The 16,899-nt window shown below is 40.4% G+C and overlaps 1 long non-coding RNA gene across 1 annotated transcript; it reads right to left on the bottom strand.

Moving 5' to 3' along the window:
* Positions 1–4,260: 4,260 nt before the first annotated feature.
* LOC115521262 lies at positions 4,261–15,674 on the bottom strand. The gene is made up of 3 exons (XR_003971008.2): positions 15,547–15,674; positions 10,079–10,205; positions 4,261–5,732 (listed from the first exon to the last, which is right to left on the bottom strand). It is a non-coding gene; the product is annotated as an uncharacterized LOC115521262 (long non-coding RNA).
* Positions 15,675–16,899: the final 1,225 nt, after the last annotated feature.

The following is a 16,899-nucleotide window of genomic DNA, read 5'->3' as shown; positions in this document are numbered from 1 at the left end:
TCCTATCACATTTAGAGTGAAATCTCACATAGTCTGGCACCTATCTAATGCACAGAACTCATCTCCACATCTTTCCTCCAGCCACACTGAACTTGCTGATTTGCAACAGGCTAGACTCACTCTTGCCTCAGGACCCTTGCAGGATCTTTCCAAGGCTCTTCCTTCATTGCATTCAGGTCTCTGTTTAAAGTTTCCCTCTTCTCAGAGGACTTCCTTAGTCACTCCAAATTAGTTTCCTATCATCTTCAATCTCCTTACAGGTTTTAAAAAGTGTTTTGCTTATCATTACCTAAGATGATCACTTATTTGTTTACTGTTGGGCCGCATGCTGGTATCTTGCCTTTTTTGCTCACTGCTGTATTATCAGTATACAAGAGAACAGGGGTCAGCAATCTACATCAGATCTGGTTTTATGCCTGTTTTTGGAAATAGTTTTATTAGCATACAGTCACACTCATTTGTGTACACGTCTTCAGCTGCTTTCATGCTACAGCAACAGAGTAGTTGTAACAGACTGAATTGCCCACAAAGCCCAAGATAATTAATATCTAGCCCTTTACAGGAAAAGTTTAGCAACCCCTGATCTATAGCAATTATTGATATATCAGCTTTCTATTATTTGCTGAGTGGATCTTGTACCATTCCTTTATTTTCTATCCTTTCTGAATGATTTGGTTTCAATCTTGTATGCAGCTTATATTTGGATTTTAAAAAACAATCTGATAGTCTCTGCTTTGGAAAAGTATGGATTTTCAGGCCTTTCTTTTGCTAAGACAAAAGATGGAGGAATAAAAAGTATCTCCTTCTCCCTCTTGATTAAAGTGGAACAAACTGGGGCGCCTGGGCGACTCATTCAGTTAAACAACCGACTTCGGCTCAGGTCATGATCTCACAGTTTGTGAGTTCAAGCCCTGCATTGGGCTCTGTGCTGACAGCTCAGAGCCTGGAGCCTGCTTCAGATTCTGTGTCTCCCTCTCTCTCTACCCCTCCCACTCCCCTGCTCATGATCTGTCTCTCTCTCAAAAATAAATAAACATTAAAAAAATTTTTTTTAATGCAGAAAAGATGGAGAACCTGATGCAAAGAAAACAGTAATTCCTACCTTAAAGACATTTGTACTGCTGCTGTGTGAAGGGCCTAGCTCAAAAATCAGACATTAATCCTTTCTCTGCCCAACATAAAGATAACTCTTAAACTAATTAAACGTGCTTAGTGCTTTATTAGCTATAACTAGTTTCTAGAATTGAAAAAAATTATTTGAATAAAACATTTCGTGTTACAAGAGATAGTATTAGTTCATGAAATAAATCAATCACATCACCAATTTACCTTCTTTCTTCCTTTTCTCCAAAAAGGTATCAGCTTGATTGATTGATTGATTGATTGGGGTTTTTTGTTACTTTTTTTAATTTTTTTTTGCTCCTTTTTTTAAAATATGAAATTTATTGTCAAATTTGTTTCCATACAACACCCAGTGCTCCTCCCAACAGGTGCCCTCCTCAATGCCCATCACCCACCTTCCCCTCCTTCCCACCCCCCATCAACCCTCAGTTTATTCTCAGTTTTTAAGAGTCTCCTTTGATTTGGCTCCCTCCCTAACTTTTTTTTTTCTTCCCCTCCCCCATGGTCTTCTGTTAAGTTTCTCAGGATCCACATAAGAGTGAAAACATATGGTATCTGTCTTTCTCCGTATGACTTATTTCACTTTTAGCATAACACTCTCCAGTTCCATCCACGTTGCTACAAAAGGCCATATTTCATTCTTTCTCATTGCGAAGTAGTATTCCATTGTGTATATAAACCACAATTTCTTTATCCATTCATCAGTTGATGGACATTTAGGCTCTTTCCATAATTTGGCTATTTTTGAAAGTGCTGCTATAAACATTGGGGTACAAGTGCCCCTATGCATCAGCACTCCAGTATCCCTTGGGTAAATTCCTAGCAGTGCTATTGCTGGGTCATAGGGTAGATTTATTTAGTTAGTTAGTTGTTATTTTTTGGAGAGCACCTAATTATCTCCCTTTTGCAACATAAGTTTTAAAGTGTTTCTGACACGTTAAAAAAGTAACCCTAGGGGCGCCTGGGTGGCGCAGTCGGTTAAGCGTCCGACTTCAGCCAGGTCACGATCTCGCGGTCCGTAAGTTCGAGCCCCAAGTCGGGCTCTGGGCTGATGGCTCAGAGCCTGGAGCCTGTTTCCGATTCTGTGTCTCCCTCTCTCTCTGCCCCTCCCCCATTCATGCTCTGTCTCTCGCTGTCCCAAAAATAAATAAACGTTGAAAAAAAAAATTTTTAAAAAGTAACCCTAAAATATAAGACTTTATTATTCCTCAGGATAAGTGATTCAATCCATTTGCCTTTCTTGTGGTTAGTGATATACTTGGACACATCCCTGAGTTTTGCCTTCTATTCACTGTGCCTTTCCTTTGTTGCTTTAGTTTTCCTTTCCTGTGTTCTACTGCATTTATAGTTCTCTTTATTCCCTTTCCTCTCCCTAGTGACTTGTGACATAGTGTGTTTCTTTTAGTGGGTAGCCTTCAGTTTTTGTCATGCATCTTCAGTAAGGTATGAATTTAATATCTATCCCAGAACATGGACTTTAGAAGACTTTAACCCTGATTCCTCCCACTTTTCTAATGGTATTATGTATAATATTCATTTCACCTTATTTCTAGCCCTCTCCCAAATTAATCCTTATTTAAATTACTCAGACCCGACATAAATTCAGATTTAGCAACATGTTTACAATTTGTTTGTTCACCAGTGCCTCTTGCCTTGTATTCCCCCCAGTGGCCTGATGTTAATGAAGGTTTTCTCAGAAAAATGAGATTCCAGGTGGTATTTCATTAAATAATTTTTTTTTGTATTTTATATGTTTTTTTTTTAAACGTCTATTTCTGAGAAAGAGAGACAGAGAGAGAGAGAGAGGCACAGAGTGTGAACAGGGGAGGGGCAAAGAGAGAGGGAGACACAGAATCCGAAGCAGGCTCCAAGCTCTGAGCTGTCAGCACAGAGCCCAATGCAGGGCTCGAACTCATGAGCTGTGAGATTATGACCTGAGCCAAAGTCGGACACCCAACCGACTGAGCCACCCAGGCACCCCTGTATTTTATATATGTCTTTTTTTTTTCTAATGAGGTACATCTGGGTGGCTCAGTCAGTTAAGCATCCGACTTCAGCTTTAGTATTAGTATTAAGTATTTAGTATCAAGTATTTAGTATTGGAAACTTTGCGAGACATGGCTTAACTTTAGATCTGATGGATATTCAGAAAATCACTCAGGTATAGTAAGTCTTCACCCATCATCACCCTGCAAAAATGCTCGTGAGATTAAAACAATTCCAAGTTCACACATCTAATCCAACAACTTTGCTTGCAAGAGAAAACCTGATTTGGTGAATTTAGGTTCAAGTTCAATGCTGTCTGTACCTAAGCCTCACAACCACTGTAAGGCTTAAAGACTTTTTTACATTATCAAGTAACACTTAAACTTAAATCACTGTTGGTTCACGTGTTTCTAAAAGGAAAACACAAAAGGTACCTAATGTCAAATTATACAAGAGCTGGTAAGCAGCTCAAGAAAGCAGAAAAGCTTTTCAAAGAGCTGGATTGGACACCTATGCTAGTCACCTGGAAACTTCCAAACAGGCCTGAGAGACCTCTGAATCAATTTCCACAACAAAAAAGTAATAATTTTCTTCCAGAAGTTTCTGCAAAGTATCACGATGCCTAATTTTTCCAAACAAAGTACCTCAGTTACATGCTGCTTGAGCTAGGTTCTGTCCTACTTAGGTAGCCGTGCCAGTTAAATAGGATGGGCTTTTATTTACATGACTATTTACCTGAAGAAATGCCTCTCTTCCCGTACTAAGTGCTTAGGGTATTACAAAACACAGCTGATTTCTTTCTTCAGTATCCAGTAAATTAGGATTAAATACACACATACACACATGCTTTGGTGTTCTGCATAGACAAGAAAACAGATTACCCAATGTCTTCAGCTCAGCAGAGGCAGTACAAGATTTCATCACTGTCCCTGACTCCTATTATTTAAAAGGAGGCTCCAGAAGGCTCAGTAAAAACCTCCACGACTATTCACAGGTGCCAAGAAATGGTCAGAGATAAAATTCATAGTACTGAACTTCATTCTACATAATAAGGCACTGATTTCACTTATAATTAGCAATTCTGCATATGGTGATTTTAGATTTGAAGAGACAATGACGGTGTTTACCAGACATTTTACCAGACATAGTTTTGGTTTCAAGTTTTATTTATATGTTTTTTCTTGCAATAAAATATACACACCATAAAATGTACTATTTTAACCATTTTAAGTAATTCATGGCATTAAGTACAATCACAATGCTGTGCAACCATCGTCATAACAGATATAATTTCGTGTAATGTGCATAGTACATATTTCAAACCTATGGTTATACAAATTTCTTAAGCAATGCACTTGTATAACTTGTATAAAAATCATAAATTGGGGCAATACATATATGTAATTATAGTCAGCTTGATGTCTTGATTTTTAAATTGTTTACAACTTCTTCAGTTTTATGCTATGCAGTAAAATTCTCAACTTGTAAACTCAAAATCTTCTGTTATCTTCTCAATAAAATTAGCAGTACCACTTACAGAATATGAATTTCAGAACATGCTTTTCCACATTCATCCAATTGGTGTGTTTTTTTTCTCATTATTAATTCTTTGCTGCTTTATTAAAAGGCTAACTGCACGTTCTCCCACATTCACTACAGTGAATGGACAGTGAGATGTGTCTTCCGGTTAAAACATCTCCCACATGCACTACATTTGTTTTGTTGCTCTGCTGTAGGAGTTAAGTAATGTTTAAGGAGACGTGACTTCTTGATGAGGGCTTTTCCACAGTTCGTACACCCGTGGGGTCTCTCGCCTGTACGAATCCTCTGATGCATGACAAGCACTGAGGCTTTGCCACATTCTCTACATCTGTAGGATTTCTCTCCTATATGAAATCTAGAACGTTTATAAAGGGATGAACTGTAATCAAAGGTTTTCCCGCATTCTTTACATTCAAACGAGTTCTCGAGTGCATGAGATTTCACATGTTGGGTAAAGGAGGAGTTCTGAGTGAACAACTACCCACACGGATGGCATTCATAAGGCTTCTCTCTAGTGTGAAGTCTCTGGGGGACCACCAGTTGTGCTTAGTGCACAAATGCTTTCCCACAATCACTGCACACAAAGGATCTCTCTCCACTATGAGTTTTTTGATGGGCTATAAGGTGTCCCTTACTGTTAAAGGCTTTCCCACAGTCATTGAATTCAAAGGGTTTTTTTCTCTTGTATGCTTTTTTTCATGTGTAACAAGATGAGACCTCTTTTGGAAGGCTTTCCCACATTCAGTGCAGCCAAAGCTTTTTTTCCTTCTGTGCTTTTTTCTCATGTCTAATAAGACAAAACTTGTTTTTGAAGGCTTTTCCACAGTCCTTGTATTCATAAGAATTTTCTCCGGCATAACTTTTATTATAACTAAGCCAGTGTGAATTAGGTTGCAGACTCTTTCCATTTGACTCACATTTATGTTGTGTTTGTCTTGAAGAAATAAATTTTATACTCAGGTTACGATTTTGGACTCTCTTCATGGTCAGTGTTTTCTTAAAGGTGAACATATCTTGATTCAAAAAATTGTCTTTGCTTCCCTCCTGTCTCTCTCGTGCATCATCAAGTAAGCAGATAACTTCTAAAAAGGTATAAAATTAAACATTCCCAGTTACTCTTTCCAATCTCATGTTAGGAAAAGAAAAATTTTAAAGTCTATAATATCAACAAGGATGCCTATTCTGACCACTTCTATTCAACATAGTCCTAAAGCCCTAGCTAGACCAATTAGGTAAGAAAAAGAAATAAAGGCACCCAAACTGGAAAGGGAGGCATAAAGTATCTCTGTTCACAGATGACATGATCTTATATGTAGAAAACCCTAAAGAACACACACACACACACACACACACACACACACACACACACACACACACCTATTTAGAACTAATACACAAATTTGACAAAGTTGCAGGATGCAAAGTCAATATACAAAAATCAGTTGTGTTTCCATACACTAAAACAAATAATCCAAAAAGGAAATTGAGAAAACAATTCTATAATAGCATCAGAAAGAATTAATTAGGAATAAACTTAACCAAGGAAGTGAAAGACTTCTATATGGACAACTACAAAATACTGCTGAAACTAAAGACAAGTAAACTGACTTCACAGACTAGAAGACTTAATATTGTTAAAAATGTCCATACTTCCCAAAGCGATCTACAGATTCAATACAATTCCAGGGGTATTTTTTGCAGAAATAGAAAAAAACAATTATAGAATTCATATGGAACCACAAAGGACTCAAATCATTAAAACATTCTTGAGAAAGAGAACAAAGCAGGAGACTTCATACTTCCTGACTTGAAACCATATTTCAAAATTACAGTAATCAAAATAGTATAGTACTGGCATAAAGACAGACAGGCACCTAGACCAATGGAACAGAAGAGAGAGCCCAGAAACAAACGCATGTATATATGGTCTTCAACAAGGGAGCCAAGACTATACAATGGGGAAAGGATGGTCTCTTCAACAAAGAGTGCTAGGAAAACCAGATATCCACATGTAAAAGAGTGAAATTGGACCCTAATCTTACACCACACACAAAAATCAACTCAAAATGTATTAGAGACTTAAATGTGAGACCTGAAACTATAAAACTCCTAGAAGAAAACACAGGGGGAAAGCTTTGTCAGGTTGGTCTTGGCAAGAGTTGTTGAATGACTCCAAAAGCATTGGCAACAAAAGCAAACAGACAACTGGAACCACATCAAATCCAAAGGCTTCTGTGCAGCAAAGGAGACAACCAACAAAGTGAAAAGGCAACCTACAGAATGGGAGAAAAAAATGTTTAAAAAACACTTGCCAGGTAAGAGGTTAATATCTCAAATCTGTAAGGAACCCCCACAACTCAATAGCAAAAAATGGGCAAAGGATGTTAATAGACCTGTCTCCAAAGGAGACATACAAATAAATGGTCAACAAGTACATGAAAAGATGCTCAACATCATTAATCATCAGGGAAATGCAAGTCAAAACCACAGTAAGAGAACACCTCGCATCTGTTAGGATGTCTATTATAAACAACAACAATAACAACAACAGAAAATAACCAGTATTGGCACAAACACATGGAGATAATGGGACCTTGTGCACTGTTTGTGGGAATGTAAAATGGTACAACCACTGTGGGAAACACTATGGAGTTTCCTCAAAATACCAAAAAGGGAACCAACATATGATCCAGAAATCCCACTTCCGGACATTTATCAAAACAACTGAAAACAGGATTTCTAGAGATGTTTACACTCCCGTGTTCACTGCAGCATTGTTCACGATAGCCAAGAGTTAGAAACAATCTAATGTCAATTAAAAGGTAAAGGGAGGGGCGCCTGGGTGGCGCAGTCGGTTAAGCGTCCAACTTCAGCCAGGTCACGATCTCGCGGTCCTTGAGTTCGAGACCCGCGTCAGGCTCTGGGCTGATGGCTCAGAGCCTGGAGCCTGTTTCCGATTCTGTGTCTCCCTCTCTCTCTGCCCCTCCCCCGTTCATGCTCTGTCTCTCTCTGTCCCAAAAATAAATAAACGTTGAAAAAAAAAATTTTTTTTTTAAATAAAAATAAAAAAAATAAAAGGTAAAGGGATATGGGGCAGCTGGGTGGCTCAGTAGGTTAAGCGGCTGACTTCGGCTCAGGTGATGATCTATCTCATAGTTTGTGGGTTCGAGCCCCGCGTCAGACTCTGTGCTGACAGCTCAGAGCCTGGAGCCTGCTTCACATTCTGTGTCTCCTTCTCTCTCTGTCCCTCCCTGTCTCGCGCTCTGTCTCTCTCTCTCAAAAATGAATAAACTTTAAAAAAAATTTTTTTAAAGGTAAAGGGATAAAGAAAATGTAGTATCTACATACATACTATTTAAAAAAAGAAGGAAATTGTATCATAAGCTACAACATGGATGAACCCTGAGGGCATTAGGCTAAGTGAAATAAACCAGTCACAGAAGGATAAATACTGCAAGATTCCACTCATATGAGGAATTTAAAATAGTGAAACACGTAGATATAGAAGGTAGAACGGTGGTTGCCAGGGGCTGGGAGGGGTGGAGAGATGGGGAGTTGTCATTCAGGAGGTACAAAGTTTCAGTCACGCAAGATGAAAAGGATCTAGAGATCTGCTGTTCAACGATGTGCGAACAGTTAACAAAATTGTACTGTACACATAAAAATCTGTCCAGAAGGTAGATCTCCTATTCTGTGTTTTTTTACCACACACACACAAATCTCTCTTGGAGTCTACTTCCCCATTCTGGACAGCAAAACAAAAGAAATTTGTATTTGCCCTGCCCCTGGGCTTTAAGAAAAAATTGCTGAAATGGGGTCTTGTGGAAAACAATAACGACAAATAGCTTTTTCTATTTATAAACAAGACTTTCCAACCTGTGGAAGACGTGAAACAGGAACAAGGTAAAGTTACGATGACAAAGGATGCTAGAAAGCACTCTTAACAAGGACACAAAGTTTTGAGCTCTGAGAACAGAAGAGCCATGTCAGAGAAATGAAAGGGTAATCAGAGAAGCAAGACATAAAAGTATCATGGGGAAATGAGAAGATGTGGATTGGTTTGGAGAAGCTTAATAAGAGTCAAGGCCAACAACATCTAAAAACTAGATTATCCTGGGGGCCCCTGGGTGACTCAGTCGGTTAAGCGACTGACTTCAGCTCAGGTCATGATCTCGCAGTTCATGAGTTTGAACCCTGTGTCTGGCTCTTATGCTGACAGCTCAGAACCTGGAGACTGTTTTGGATTCTGTGTCTCCCTCTTTGCCCCTCCCCCATGCTCTCTCTCTCTTTCTCTCTGTCAATAATAAATAAACATTAAATTAAAAGAAACAAGATTATCCTGTTAGGATCTTCCTAATTTCCTTCATACAACTCTCTTTCTCCTTCCCCTGCACACAACCACCAAATGACTATGAAACCATTAACTTCCTTTTACCCGTAAGCACACTCCTATATCCTCTCAAATCATCCAAATCACGGCTGAGGCCTCTGTGTATAAAACTGTCCAACTCCACTTCCAGCTAGGATTCAGCCCCCAAAGCCTGCATATACCCAGGAACACAAGGAGAGGCCCAGAGGAACATTTGAGAGACCGGCCATAAATTTTTGTTTGCGTCTATCATCAGCTATTTCTACCACTTTTCATGACTTTGTCCTGAAAATTAACTGCTTTTTACAACCTCTTTCAATTTCCTAGATATAACACTCTCCAGAACCCTGCTTTGCCCATGACACCACACCCTTCAACTCAAAGTTTCCATTTTGGTTTCCACACTTATGATTTCTATTAACTTTGGGGACCTGAAACACAAGGCTTCTAGTTTATAGCAACATTTGCCTTTATATATTTTGAGGTCAAGGTCAATTCTGATGGTTACCATGAAGTCAATGTAACCTTGTCCAATGTAACAAAATCACTGCCAAGCTCAAATCCCTACAAGGCTAAGTCCGCTGATAATAATAATGTTAGGGAAATGGGGAGAAGATGGTTCTTCACTATTTCTGAGATTTGATTCCCTTCCACCAAGACGGAGTATTATGAGTGCAACACTCTAGACTCTTACCTCATTCCTTGTTTCTGAAAACCACACAATCTGACTACACTGTAAGAGCCAGATACACAGAAAATATCTGCGATCACGTTTAGGAAGGAAGAAGAATGAGGATTTGGGGAATTAAGAGAACAAAGCAAGGACCTACATAAAACAGGCAGCGTAGGAGCCCGGGCAGAGAGGAGAAGAGGGAGGTGGAAGCATAAACACACATCCCCTGTTTATGCTTCATCTCAAAGGGGATCAAGAGTCTGTGACCACTGACATTCAGGGCCAAACTCCGTAATGCTTTAGAATGTCCACAAGTCCCACAGGAAGGGCACTATGAGTACATGCTCAGTTACAGTGAAGAGTTAGTCACCACCCACTGTCCTTACCCACTGCGGTGAAGTTTCTAAAGTTCTCCAGCATCACATCCCAATACAAGGTTCTCTGATCACAGTCCAGCAGCTGCCACTCTTCTGGGGTGAAGTCCACAGCCACATCCTGGAATGTCACCGATCCCTGTAACGGCACATTCATCTTTAACCTGTAGTGAGTACCGCTGGGGGAAGTGGAGGGGATTCAGAGCAATTACTCTGATTATGTTCATTGTTCTCAGTCTGCAATAAGTTATACAGGGTAACTAAAAACTACTATGTACTAGACTCAGAATTAAAATTTGTGAGAGAACGAAATCATATTCAAATTGCCCCACTACATACACATATACACACATGTATATACACACACACATATATATACATTCATATATATATAATGGGGAGGTACAGAGGAAGAGAAGGAAAAAGGGAGAGAAAATATTAAGTTCACTGAGCATGGCCTTGGCCTCATGTATGTTTAGATAAAAAGGACACCAAAAATGGTCATATGAAAACCCCTACCGCATTTATAACAAATCTCCTACATAATAAACACTTATCAAATTTTTTCTTTCATAGTACATGCGAGGCAAACCTTATCTATGGAATTGTTATGCCTTATTCTCTAGGACAAGACCAATAATTCATTGATTGGCTACATTTTTTCTGACTGACCAAGATTAATCACACATTTGCATTCAACATTAAAGTGCGCAGACCCTATGACCTTCATATCAGCTTTCTAAGTGTGTGTTCAATTTAAATTTCTATCTATATTTTTCCTGTTTCTTATATATTTATACTTTCCCATTGCAGTATATGGATTCTTGTAAGTCACTGCAAATTCACTAGGAAACAAAGTGAAATTTGAATGAATAAATGGATGAACAGGTGGACAGATGGATAAGTGTCTTGCCTAGAAATTGGTCATTTTCTGGTGCTCATGGGAAAGAATGCAGATCTATGAAAACAAGACTAGGGGGATTTCTCTGCTTTTCCAGTCTAGAAGTAAGTATAGTACTCATATGCCTGCTAGAATAGGCTACTGATGAATGAAATGAATGACTATTCAAACAAGTAACACAAGTCCACATTCTGGAAGCACCAACTTGTCCACTTTTTTTTTTTTTAATTTTTTAATGTTTATTTTTGAGACAATGCGAGAGACAGAGTGCAAGCAGTGGAGGGGCAGACAGAGGGAGATACAGAATCCGAAGTGGGCTCCAGGCTCTGAGTTGTCAGCCCAGAGCCCGACGCGGGGCTCAAACTCACCAGCCCTGAGACCATGACCTGAGCCGAAGTCGGACGCTTAACCGACTGAGTCACTCAGGCGCGCCCCACCAACTTGTCCACTTTTAATTCTGCTATGATCATAGGAAAGTTGGACAAGGATGTGCTCTCTTGGGTAGATGTATACATTTCTTCCCATTGATATATTACAACCTATTGTTAATTTCTTATCTAAGGATTTCTTTTCACCCAGAAATTTATCCTAAAGAAATAAAAATGGACGGATACAAAGATTAAAGTTTGGGCTCTGGAGCCAGGCAGCCTGGGTTCAAATTCAGCTACTCCTCTTACTAGCAGTGTGACCCTGATAGAGTTACCTTAACCACTCTGTATCTCACTTCTCTTATCTGCAAAATGCTGGTAATAATAGTACACATCATAGGATTTTTATGACGATTAACTAAGTTAATACATGTAAAGCATTAAGAACAATATATGGCACATGGTAAGCACTCAATAAAATTGTAATTATTTTTAAAAATAAAAAAGGCAAGGAGAGATAAAAAGTAATGTTTTCACATCATTCCTTACAATATGAAAACACTGACAACAGCTTAAATGTCCGTTAATATGGTGTTGATTTTTCTAAAAATGCTATAGAAAGATATTGTTATGGAAAGAGGTTCCATTTATATTTGTAGGTGAAAAAAGTACATTAAAGTACGTAATATGATCCTTCCCTGTATTTTTTTTTTAAATTTTTTTTTTTCAACGTTTATTTATTTTTGGGACAGAGAGAGACAGAGCATGAACGGGGGAGGGGCAGAGAGAGAGGAAGACACAGAATCGGAAACAGGCTCCAGGCTCTGAGCCATCAGCCCAGAGCCCGACGCGGGGCTCGAACTCACAGACCGCGAGATCGTGACCTGGCTGAAGTCGGACGCTTAACCGACTGCGCCACCCAGGCGCCCCTGTAGTTTTTTTTTAAATATGCACCCAGAGACACACAATCTTGGCGGTCCTATATCAAAATGTAAATAATTATTATTTGTAAAGACAGCAGGATCATAACTTTTATACTTGTACTTTCTAAATTTTTTATGAAGCATTACTTTTTCAGATACACGTACATATATACACATACACATAAGAAATAGATATACATATACAATTTACAAATATACATATAAACGTTAAGCCAAGGTCTATAAGTCCCTACACCATTTTGGTTCCACCTCTTCTAATCTCATCTACTTTTTAAAAATTAATTAATTAATTTTTTATTTTAGAGAGAGAGTGAGTGAGCAAGCCTGGGAGAGGGGCAGAGAGAGAATCTTAAGCAGGCTCCACACTCAGCGTGGAGCCCGACGCAGGGCTCGATCCACAACCCTGGGATCATGACCTGAGCAGAAATCAAGAGTCAGATGCTCAACCAACTGAGCCATCCAGGTGCCCCTAATCTCTTTTACTTTAATCTTTCAATCACTCTCTGACAGCTCATCCTATCAGACTTTACGTTTTCTTGCTGTTCCTCCAAAATACCAAGGTTGATTACTCACGATCTCTGTACATTTCTTCTACTTGGACTGTTCTTTCCCTGGAAAAACTCGGATACTGCACAGCTCACTCTCTAAATTCTTAAATTATTATTTTTTTTAATGTTTTAAAAAAAAATTTTTTTTAAGTTTATTTATTTTTGAGACAGAGAGAGACAGAGCATGAACGGGGGAGGGTCAGAGAGAGGGAGACACAGAATCTGAAACAGGCTCCAGGCTCTGAGCTGTCAGCACAGAGCCCGACGTGGGGCTCGAACTCACAGACCGCGAGATCATGACCTGAGCCAAAGTCGGCCGCTTAACCGACTGAGCCACCCAGGCGCCCCAAATTATTTATTTTTTAATGTTTACTGTAGTGTTGTTGTTTTGAGAGACAGAGTATGAGTGGGGGAGGGGCAGAGAGAGAGGGAGACACAGAATCCGAAGCAGGCTCCAGGCTCTGAGCTGTCAGCACAGAGCTCGACGTGGGGCTCGAACTTGTGAACTGCGAGATCATGACCTGGGCCAAAGTCAGATGCTTGAACTGCGAGATCATGACCTGGGCCGAAGTCAGATGCTTAACCGACTGAGCCACTTAGGCGTCCCTCACTCTCTAAATTCTTTTAGGTCTCTGCCGACATGTCACTTAGCAGTGAAGCTTTTCTTGACCCCCTCATATAAAACAGCTTCTCTCACTGTCACCATCAGGCCATACACCCTTACTCCTTTTCCTCATACCACTTGCCACCAGGTGACAGGTTATTTGGTTTTTGCTTATTTCCTTCCACGAAAAGGGACTCTGTTTTGCTCAGTGTGGACTCTGTTTTGCTCACCAAGCAACAGAACGGTGTTTGGCTCACATCAGATACTTAGCAAATGTTTGCTGAATGCATTAATGGATGAACCGCTTTTAGTGCTGGTTCTCTCCTTGCTACGCATTTTCAAAAGAAACTTATTAAGCAACTTTGGCCCAAATGAACTGTGGGGCAGGAAAAAGTCAACGATCTGGGAATCAAAGACTGGACTGGCACCTGACTTAGCCACTAACAAGCTGTTTAGTTCCAGGCACTCAATCGCGATCTCCGGGCTAGTTTCATTCCTCCTTAAAATGAGGAAGCAGAACTAGAAGTTGCCTAAAAAATCTTCTGGCGCTACCAGTCTGTGATTACTCCGTAAACTCTTTCTGCATTTAGACAAGGGGACAGAGGGAACCAGTACACCAAAAGGCAAATGTAACAACTCCAACAGTTTGGAACCAGCCTTGAAAGAACCAATGGACCAATAGGAAATGAAAGGGATGCACTGGTGCTAATGTGTGTTTGTGAGAGCCCAGAGAGGGAGAGAGAAGGAGAGAAAGAAGGACAGGCTGGGGCAGGCAGATGGGGAGGGGAGGAGAGAAGGTGTTTAGGAAAGAAACAATTTCTTCTGTAGCAGTTCTTGATTCTTCCTTCCCTTGATCATACCCTCAATTTCCTCCTGTGAGTTTCCTTCTCCTGTGGAGCCTGACCACATACACCCAACTCTCCATTTTTCTGTAATTCTCAGCTCTCTCCTCAAACACTTAGGACAACACCTCTGAAGGCACTCACTTGTAATGCCATGAGTCAAGCTCTACTCTCACCAGATAGGTGGAATGAAAGATGATTCCTGTCTCTCCTGAAATGGGATAAAAAGTCACAGGTCAGGAGAGTCTTCCCAGGATTAATCTCTTTCTTCTTTCCTTCTTCTAGAAAAGATGGACTGGAGGACAGAGAAGCAACTGGAACCTTCGCTCTGGGCCCCAAGACTGTAAACTCACAATCATCTGTGGCCCTAGGTTGGCCTTGTGTAGATTTTCTTTTTTTAACGTTTTATTTATTTTTGAGACAGACAGAGACAGAGCATGAATGGGGGAGGGGCAGAGAGAGAGGGAGACACAGAATCAGAAGCAGGCTCCAGGCTCTGAGCCATCAGCCCAAAGCCCGACGCGGGGCTTCAACTCACGGACCGCGAGATCATGACCTGAGCTGAAGTCGGACGTTTAACCGACTGAGCCACCCAGGCGCCCTGGCCTTGTGTAGATTTTAACCAGGGCTGCTGGAAACTGAAACAGGCAGGTACATGCAAGAAGGACCCACAGGTTCAATTACAGTCTTCCTGCAGAGACACTAAGGGTTCTCTCAAACACAAACAAACAAACAAACAAACAACAATGATCCCAGGTCGAAATTCACTTAACATTCACTCCTCTGAAAGAATACAAACTAACTTTATTGTTTCAGAGTACTATGCTGCAAAAAGGAATGAAATTTCAGGTAAAACTGCTCTGGGTTTGAACACCATCTCCTCCACTTACTACTAGCTGTGTGCTTTGAAGCAGGTAACTCCACATCTCTCTGTGAAATGATGAGGACACTTAACAACGCTGAGTAACCATGATAAATAAATGCACTTTGAAAAGTGTTTAACAGTGTTTGGCTTTCGATATGCTGGCTCTCGTCTCCGCCACCTTGAGGGGGTTCACTGCAGTTTGAGAGTCAAAAGGCTCCTAGAATAAGGTGAAGGGCAGTTCAACGCCCAGGCGTGGGCTCCCTACGCAGTGCACAGCACCTACAACACGGCGACGCAAACAGATCCGCCGCACCCCAGCCAGACCTGGGCTCCACCCCCAGGGCAGCGGGAGCCTCGTCCTTCCTCGGCTTTCTGAGTCACATGCTACCGTGCAGCGGGGTTACCTACAGTTTTTATTTCCTTTGCATGAACCAACACGCCGGTCTTTGCCCTTCAACTGTCCCTGCAGCCCTTCACGATCACTAGCAGCTCAGCACCCAAGCACGCCGAGGAACATAGGCCACTTCCGGAGGCCCCTCCTGCGCGTGCGCGGGAATAACAACCCGCCGAGATTTCGCGGGGTCTTCCCGGCAAAGCCACCTGAGACTACATTTCCCACAAGGCTCGTGGAATTTATGTCGGCAAAGCCTTAGGGGTTTCCCCTTCATCTGGTGGAAATTTCTAGTTTGGTGGCACTTGAGCTTCATGGAGCGCTCTGGTTATATTGAAGAGAAGCGTGTATGTAATTTTGAGTTATTTATATAGAGATGACATATGGAAAATATATAGCATATCGACATGGCAAATAGGAAACAGTAATTTATTGAAAGGAATATGTATCATGGCCAAATGTGATTTCTTCTTTCATTTTCTTTTTAAAAACAAACTTATTTTAGCAACACAGGAATAACATAAATATGTTTTAATTTTAAATAATTTTTAAATATTAACTGTTTAATGTATTAGAGCCCTGCTAAAAAGATTCTTACTTCAGACAGCCTAATTATGAGTAAGTTTCAGTCTTTTTTATTACGGTCTTGCTGTAAAGTAACATTGGCAGTCCAATTTCAAGTTTCACTCAGGGAAAAGACTTTATAAAAGGAAAAGAGAAGGATTACCTAATCATTTTTGGCTAGCTACAAAAAGGAGAGTGTATCTCTCAGGAATCAAGGTGGGGAAATGACTACTTTCTAGACCAAGTCTTAATCAATGAAAGCCATTTTAAAATTTCTTATTAGGAATGATAGTTTCTCCCAGAATGATAATTTTCCCCATGAATTATAGTGTGCAAAACAAAAACAAAACCCTTTTGCCCAGAGTGGGTTTGAGACACTTTCTCTTTTACATGGTTTTTTGTTTGTTTTTTGTTTTTTGCAGATCTTTTTACCTCAATCCTCTGCCCCTGCCCTTTAAAATAAAATGTGTGGAGGCACCTGGGTGGCTCAGTCCGTTCAGCCTCCAACTTTGGCTCAGGTCATGATCTCACTGTTCATGAGGTTGAGCCCTGAGTGAGACTGCACACTGACATCACGGAGCCTGCTTGGGATTCTCCCTCTCCCTCTCTCTCTCTCTCTCTCTCTCTCTCTCTCTCTCTCTCTCTCTCTCTCTGCCCCTCCCCCATTCATACTCTCTCAAAAATAAATAAACATAAAATAAAATGTGTGTATACTATCAGGCCTTATTGTAAGCATATATCTAATATTCATTCAACAAAAACATGTTGATCAAGCTCATGTTATGTACCAGGCATTGATTTAGGTG

The sequence above is a fragment of the Lynx canadensis genome, chromosome C1 (assembly GCF_007474595.2).
Source record: "Lynx canadensis isolate LIC74 chromosome C1, mLynCan4.pri.v2, whole genome shotgun sequence".
Lineage (NCBI taxonomy): Eukaryota > Metazoa > Chordata > Mammalia > Carnivora > Felidae > Lynx > Lynx canadensis.
This window is presented reverse-complemented; position numbering and strand designations above follow the sequence as displayed.